At 45.1% G+C, this 8,158-nt stretch overlaps 2 pseudogenes; both read right to left on the reverse strand.

The window, feature by feature from the left end:
- Positions 1-2,206: 2,206 nt before the first annotated feature.
- On the reverse strand, positions 2,207-2,313 carry LOC133484249 (5S ribosomal RNA; annotated as a pseudogene).
- Positions 2,314-2,779: 466 nt separating this feature from the next.
- LOC133484254 (5S ribosomal RNA) lies at positions 2,780-2,886 on the reverse strand (annotated as a pseudogene).
- Between the last annotated feature and the right edge of the window lie 5,272 nt (positions 2,887-8,158).

Here is an 8,158-nt window from a genome sequence, read left to right on the forward strand (position 1 = left end):
TGGTAGCGAGAGGGAGAAATAACTAGAGAGTGATGTGGATGGAGAGAGAGAGAGAGAGAGAGAGAGAGAGAGAGAGAGAGAGAGAGAGGTGTGATTTCCTGTGCGACAGAGCCCCACAGCAGACAGTGAGGGAATAGCAGGTAATGAGTCCATTGAGAGGGGTCGTACAAAGTGATATTTTTGCAATTTATGGTATAAGTCAAGACAAACTGATTTTTTCAAATCGGCGCGAGGGAAGACAGTTGGATGCTGGGTTTCCCCTTTCGCTCTGCTAGGACCAGTGACTGGAAAACATGTTGAATTATTGTGCTGAAAATAAATATGTTGAGTTATGAATTGGTGCCAAACACATGAACAGGAATGCAGTCTTTGTGAGTAACCCTATATATATATATATATATACACTTTGTGGTACACTCGCCTGACTTTGGTGCAGGCAGCGTGGGTTCAGTTCCCACTCAGTGACGGTGTGAATGTGAGTGCGAATGGTTGTCTGTGTCTATATGTGCCCTGTGACTGACTGGCGACAGTTCAGGGTGTAGTCCGCCTTTCGCCCGAAGTCCGCTGGGATAGGCTCCAGCGTCCCGCGACCCTAACCAGGATAAGCGGTGTTGAAAATGGATGGATGGATATATATATATATATATATATATATATATATATATATATATACACACACACACACTATATTGCCAAAGTATTTGCTCGCCTGCCTTGACTCACATAGGAACTTCAATGACATCCAATTCGATAGGATTCAATATGACGTCAGTCTACCCTTTGCAGCTATAACAGCTTCAACTCTTCTGCGAAGGCTGTCCGCAAGGTTTAGGAGTGTGTTTGTGAAAATGTTTATCATTCTTCCAAAAGCGGATTTGTGACGTCACACACTGATGTTGGACGAGAAGGTCTGGCTCTCAGTGTCCACTCTAATTCATCCCAAAGGTTTTCTATCAGGTTGAGGTCAGGACTCTGTGCAGACCAGTCAAGTTCATCCACACCAGACTATGTCATGTCCATGTCTTTTTGGACCTTGCTTTCTGCACTGGTGTACAGTCATGTTGGAAGAGGAAGGGGCCAATTCCAAATGGTTCCCACAAAACTGGGATTATGGAATTGTCCTAAATCTTGTATGATGAAGCATTCAGAGTTCCATTCACTGGAACTAAGGGGCCAAACCCAGCTACTGAAAAAGAACCCCACACTATAATACGCCCTCCACCAAACTTTACACTTGGCACAATGCAGTCAGACAACTACCGTTCTCCAGGCAACTGCAAAACCCAGACTCATCCATCAGATTGTGCTGCTTTGAAGGTTCCAATGAAGGCAGTGGCCTCCATCATCTGTAAATAGAAGAAGTTCCGAACCACCAGGATTCTTCCTAGAGCTGGCCACCCATCTAAAATGAGCAATCTGGGGAAAAGGGTCTTTGTCAGGGAGGTGACCAAGAACCCGACGGTCACTCTCTCAGAGCTCCAGCGGTCCTCTGTGGAGAGAGGAGAACATCCCTGAAGGACAACCATCATTGCAACACTCCACCAATCATTCCTGTATGGTAGAGTGGCCAGACAGAAGCCACTCCTTAGCAAAAGGCACATGGAAGCCCGCCTGGAGTTTGCCAAAAGACACCTGAAGACCTCTTAGACCATGAGAAAGAAACTTCTCTGGTATGATGAGACCAAGACTGAACTCTTTGGCATGAATGCCAGGTGTCATGTTTGGAGGAAACCAGGCACCGCTCAGCACCTGACCAATACCATCAGTACAGTGAAGCATGGTGGTGGCAGCAGCATGCTGTGGGGATGTTTTTCAGTTTTAGGAATGCACTGTAATGCATGCGGATGCACTGTATATATATATATACATTTTCTGAGCCGCTTCTCCTCACTAGGGTCGCGGGCGTGCTGGAGCCTATCCCAGCTGTCATCGGGCAGGAGGCGGGGTACACCCTGAACTGGTTGCCAGCCAATCGCACGGCACATACAAACAAACAACCAGTCGCACTCACATTCACACCTACGGGCAATTTAGAGTCTCCAATTAATGCATGTTTTTGGGATGTGGGAGGAAACCGGAGTGCCCGGAGAAAACCCACGCAGGCACGGGGAGAACATGCAAACTCCACACAGGCGGGACCGGGGATTGAACCCGGGTCCTCAGAACTGGGAGGCTGACGCTCTAACCAGTCGGCCACCGTGCCACCAATTTACAGCACCTGGTATTCCCATCCAAGTACTAACCAGGCCCGCCCCTGCTTAGCTTTCGAGATCGGACGAGATCGGGTCTTCTCAGGGTAGTATGGCCGTAAGCCATATATATAAATTGAAATCAGTTAAAGCATATAAACATCATTAACAACATCAATTATCCATCCATCCATTTTCTGTACCGCTTATCCTCACAAGGGTCGATTATCTTTTCATCCATCCATCCATCCATTTTCTGAGCCGCTTCTCCTCACTAGGGTCGCGGGCGTGCTGGAGCCTATCCCAGCTGTCATCGGGCAGGAGGCGGGGTACACCCTGAACTGGTTGCCAGCCAATCGCACGGCACATACAAACAAACAACCAGTCGCACTCACATTCACACCTACGGGCAATTTAGAGTCTCCAATTAATGCATGTTTTTGGGATGTGGGAGGAAACCGGAGTGCCCGGAGAAAACCCACGCAGGCACGGGGAGAACATGCAAACTCCACACAGGCGGGACCGGGGATTGAACCCGGGTCCTCAGAACTGGGAGGCTGACGCTCTAACCAGTCGGCCACCGTGCCACCAATTTACAGCACCTGGTATTCCCATCCAAGTACTAACCAGGCCCGCCCCTGCTTAGCTTTCGAGATCGGACGAGATCGGGTCTTCTCAGGGTAGTATGGCCGTAAGCCATATATATAAATTGAAATCAGTTAAAGCATATAAACATCATTAACAACATCAATTATCCATCCATCCATTTTCTGTACCGCTTATCCTCACAAGGGTCGATTATCTTTTCATCCATCCATCCATCCATTTTCTGAGCCGCTTCTCCTCACTAGGGTCGCGGGCGTGCTGGAGCCTATCCCAGCTGTCATCGGGCAGGAGGCGGGGTACACCCTGAACTGGTTGCCAGCCAATCGCAGGGCACATCGAAACAAACAACCATTCGCACTGACAGTCATGCCTACGGGCAATTTAGAGTCTCCAATTAATGCATGTTTTTGGGATGTGGGAGGAAACCGGAGTGCCCGGAGAAAACCCACGCAGGCACGGGGAGAACATGCAAACTCCACACAGGCGGGGACGGGGATTGAACCCCGCACCTCAGAACTGTGAGGCTGACGCTCTAACCAGTCGGCCACCGTGCCGCCGATTATCTTTTCACTTAAATTATAAAAGGTTTTCTACCCTCTTAGTTTACCCATGCTGACACATTCGTACAGTGTTGAAAATAAGCTTGCATTTCTTGGAACGATTCCGTATTTACGAAAAACGTTTTAAAAACAAAAAATACATTTTGCCTACCTGCCCAGGGATAGAAGATGCAAATTAGCTTTTAGCTAACTGCCTTGTAATTGTGCATTGCCTCAATGAAAATAGTACTTTAATAAGATAGCTATGTAATATGTATGCTGGAATGTCAAAAATGTCAACTTGGATTCTCGCCGCTGTGATTATACTACAATGTCAATGCAAAACGCTATGCATCGCTAATCAATTAAGTCTGAAGAGCTGTACGTGGGTGACTGCAGCATGCAAGACCATAATGATCTGGTTTTCATGACTGGCAGCAACCTGATGAGGGAATGTGGGTCTTGTCTCTTGTGAATCTCTGTGCTTGTCTCTGAAAATTTCTTACAGGCAGTCGGCGTACGAGGGGCAAAAAGATTTATCTTTTATTTTCCTGGAGGTGAGAACAGACAGGGGCATGTGCAGTCTACTCTCATAACACTGGACACACACAACAACAAAAAACACTACAACAACAACAAGCAGCATATAAAAAGGAGAAGGGTCTTTCTACAAAAAGCCAAAGTATTTCTAGGTGTTTTTTCAAGTGGGCCTACTGATTTAAACCATTTACGTGCTAATAACCTTTAAACAAAAGCACTCAGAGAGAAAGAACCTCCTTAAAGTCTTACATAAGCGTCTGAACAAAATAAATGGTTTAGGTTCACTTTTCAGTTTCTGCAAAATTACAGCCTCTTGGGTCCAGCCTCTATCCGATCGTGACACGCACATCGCTTATCCTCACTAGGGTCGCGGCTGTGCTGGAGCATATCCTGGGCGACTGTGAGCGAGAGGTACACCCTGAACTGGTCGCCAGCCGATTGCAGGGCACAAACAACCATTCACACTCAAATTCATATTTCCAAAGGTGCTATTGACCTGAAAATTTCACCAGATTATGAGCAGTATCTTCTTCAAGCTCGGGTCTTCTAACAAACCCTTGGGAGCTTGAGAGTTCTGCACAGGATCTTAGCTGTTCCCAGTATTGTGCTCTTCTGGACGGAGATGTCGGATGTTGTTCCTGGTATCTGCTGGAGCCATCCTCCTAGCTTGGGGGTTATTGCCCCCAGTGCCCTGATCACTACGGAAACCACTATTGGCTTACCATCCACACACACACACACACACACACATATATATATATATAATCACCTTAAATTGAATGTATATTGTACATGTAGGGAAAACACATCTTTAAAAAAGTCAAGCAGACAAGTGTGGCTGTTCTCAATATTGTGCCTCCTCTCAATGTGATGACTACATACTATTGTCAGAGGCATTGCTGGATCCGAATAATCAGCTGAATGAATGCATTTCTCAGAAATCATTATTCGGATGTGGTGAAGCGCACAACAAACGCACTCCTCAACAAGCGAAGGCATCTGGAGGAGGGGGGGGGAAAAAGTTTCTTTCAGGAAGCTGGCATGATAAGAGCGTCTGTATTTCCACTCCCTTTATCACTTCTCATCCCAGACAATGGATTGAATTTCCAAAGCCAATAAACAAGGGAGATGTCCATTCTGTGTGGTAGTTATCACAAGCCCGCGTCCCATTCACATTTGCTGTGCCCCCTCCCTCTTTTCCTTCTTTTTTCCCCCTGAAATGAGTGGGAAAGGAGAGATGAAAATTAAAAGTGGGAGGGAGAGTTGAGAGAGAAGAAAAGAAGCAGAGGAGATGAGACGCCTTCATGCTCTGGCTCTTCTTTCATATGACTGATAAAGGCGAGCATCAAGGCCAGGGGTGGATGTGTTTTTTCTGTTAACTGAATAAGGCTTTTGAGGGTGATAGTGAGGAGCGGCTCCCCCGAGAGGTGTTTGGAGGAATGGGGAGTGGCGAGCCAACATAATAAATATTCTTATCTGTTATTGTCATTGTAATGGGACAGGGCAGAGGGAGGAGGGATGCGACAGTGGATAGCTATGTCACTACCGAGGGACCTGGCTGTGTTGCCATGCAGAGGAGAGAAAATCAAAGGCGAGATGGAAAGTGAGAAGGTAGGGGGTGAGCGAGACAGATTTGAAGCTTGAGGGATTTTGCGTGTAATCATTGATGGGTCCTCCTGGAAGTCAAGCAGATATAAACAACAAAAGATAACAATGAGGCTGTCTCCTGCAGCCTATTTATTATTTTACTGTATCACTCACTGCAAGATGTTCTCAACGGAGGGGGGTGCATAGTTCATAGTGCATAGTAGTTCATGGACAAATAAAAATGGGCAACACTGTTGGATTTCTGGAAACATCACTGTGACATAGAGAGAATACACATCTTGCAGTGCAATTACATTCAAAGTCAGTGGAAAGTCACAAATTATGTCATCGCAAGGGTGCAGTCACATTAGCATGACACCTTTAGAGAAAATTCAACCATTTATAAATTTGAATTACAGCTAAAACTGAAAGATGAACAAGCTCCAACTATAATTCATTGATGATAGTGAGGTGTATACATACACACATACTGTCGCTCGAGGTGTTATGTTTCTGTCATCTCAAAATGTTGACACAAACAAGAAAAGCATTACAATGGATGTTAGGACAAAGGCAACCTACCACCTATATCAGCCTATATCAGCGTGTAATTGTCAAAGTTTGGAAACTTGCCTCTGGGGGTCCAATTTCATGCTGTTTAGTGGTATTGCAACACACACAAAAAGAGGGAGCAGGTGAGTCGCGGTCACTCACATACACCACATTTACCCATCTGCAGGTCTTGACAAATTTGGTTGACCAAATCCTTCTTGCTGAAAAGACCCCGTGATGGCCCCCTAATGGAGAGTCATTCTGCACATTCTCACATTCATATATTATAATCCAATATATTGATTCGGCATCCATTGACACCACACCAAGACTCCCTTCCACCTTGTTAGCCCCCCAATTTAATGGTCAGCTGTGGACTGTTTGAATGAGTTATCATTGAAGGCTTCCTCCTTTAGGCTCAGCAGACTCTGATCTCCAATACCCAGCGGACAATTACACTGGCCAGTTTCCAACAATGTATTTTCAGCTAAATGGGCTTACTGTAACATATCGCTTAAGCCCTGGGACTTATCTATATATTCTCTTAACAAGTTCCTGATATATGTGATGTATATTCCATTTAAAGCGTGCCCTAATGCTCTCCTTTATAGACAAACCGTCACACAGAGGTTTTAAAACATGAAATAGTGTTGTCTGGGTCTCACTGCCCAACACACTGACACATAAGAGATCCTCTCCGGGGTTGCATTGTCTCTACTCTTCCCATTAAAAGACAGATGGAAATTACCTGCACACATTGTACAGGAGATATACAAAGTCGACACACCCCTGTTGCTAGATTTTGGTGATATTAAAAAAATGATACCTCGATAAATCGTTTCAAAAGAAATTCTACCATTGATGACACCTACAACTTTTACAACTCAGTTTATTTTTTTCACCGTTTAAAATGTCCCTGATTAACTCCAAATAAGGTTCAGATGTTCTGGTAGCCTTTTCCTGACATTATTTTGTTCTATAGCAGAAGCCTGAAGTGTGTGTGTGTATTTGCATTTATTTTAAGAAGCATTTTTTTGCATGCCTAGATTTGCTTTTACTTTGTGTACATATTGCATGAAAAACTGCATTTTCCCAAATGATTGATTTTGATGGAAAGCCGAACAAAGGACAAACACATGCAGAGGCACACGCCATACATACAGTACAATATATTGTAATGTCTTGTGTCTCATAGTTCTCTGTATAGCTGGCAGCCAGCCTGCATGCACATTCTTATCAATTATTTAGACTACCTGGAGCTCGCTGGGTTTTCTAAGGATTTATTGGGTCCAGCAGCTGAAAGTTTGGCACAATGAAAAACACACACAGGGAGAGATGAATACCACAGAGACTTCTCAGTCGCACACCACTTAGTGCCAAACTGAGATCATTAGAAATGTAACATCTGATTATAGCAGCAGCAAATGGGATGATATATTGTCTTCTTAAAAGAGCAACATGCCATGGGTAAAACTTTGGCAAGTTGCATGAACACTTTTAAATGTGCATGGGATTGCAAATGACATTAACCTACGAGCCTGCGACGTATTCCTCTTAACTGAAAAGGCGAGATGTTGGTAGAAAAATAGTTTGTTGGAGCATTGTATCCATGGGCATGCATGCACATTTGGCTCAGTATTTCTGTGTTAATGTGTATGTGCGTGTATGCGCTCCTCCTCAGTGGCAGCCTGCAGCTATAATGAATGGGGCCTGGGGATGGCTGAGAGGATGGGAGGTGGCAGATCATAAATAATCATTTATCCCACCGTTTCCCCTGCTCTGCTGCCTGACAGACCACTGGGTCTCGCCAGTAGCGCAAGACGCAGCTGCACCGGCCACAATGCACATGTCGCCTCAAAGCATGGGGGGGATATTGTCTTCGCAGCGGGCCTATTTCGCAGATGCACCAGTGAAATGGAAAATAAAATGGTGAAGATACATGATGATCCGTTAAAAAATAAGGGCTAAAGGACTGTGCTGCAAAATAGGAAATATAGGAAAAACTCAAAAGCTGGCTTGTGTGTTTTATTCAGCCGAAATCAATAGGAAACTCGCCCATTAGTTTTTAATGCGTACCTCCAATAGAAGCCAGAAATTAAACAGCGCAGAAGGAAATCAGCAGCTCCTAATAGCGCAGACCCAGGG

The sequence above is a fragment of the Phyllopteryx taeniolatus genome, chromosome 9, assembly GCF_024500385.1.
Source record: "Phyllopteryx taeniolatus isolate TA_2022b chromosome 9, UOR_Ptae_1.2, whole genome shotgun sequence".
In the NCBI taxonomy this organism is placed as follows: domain Eukaryota; kingdom Metazoa; phylum Chordata; class Actinopteri; order Syngnathiformes; family Syngnathidae; genus Phyllopteryx; species Phyllopteryx taeniolatus.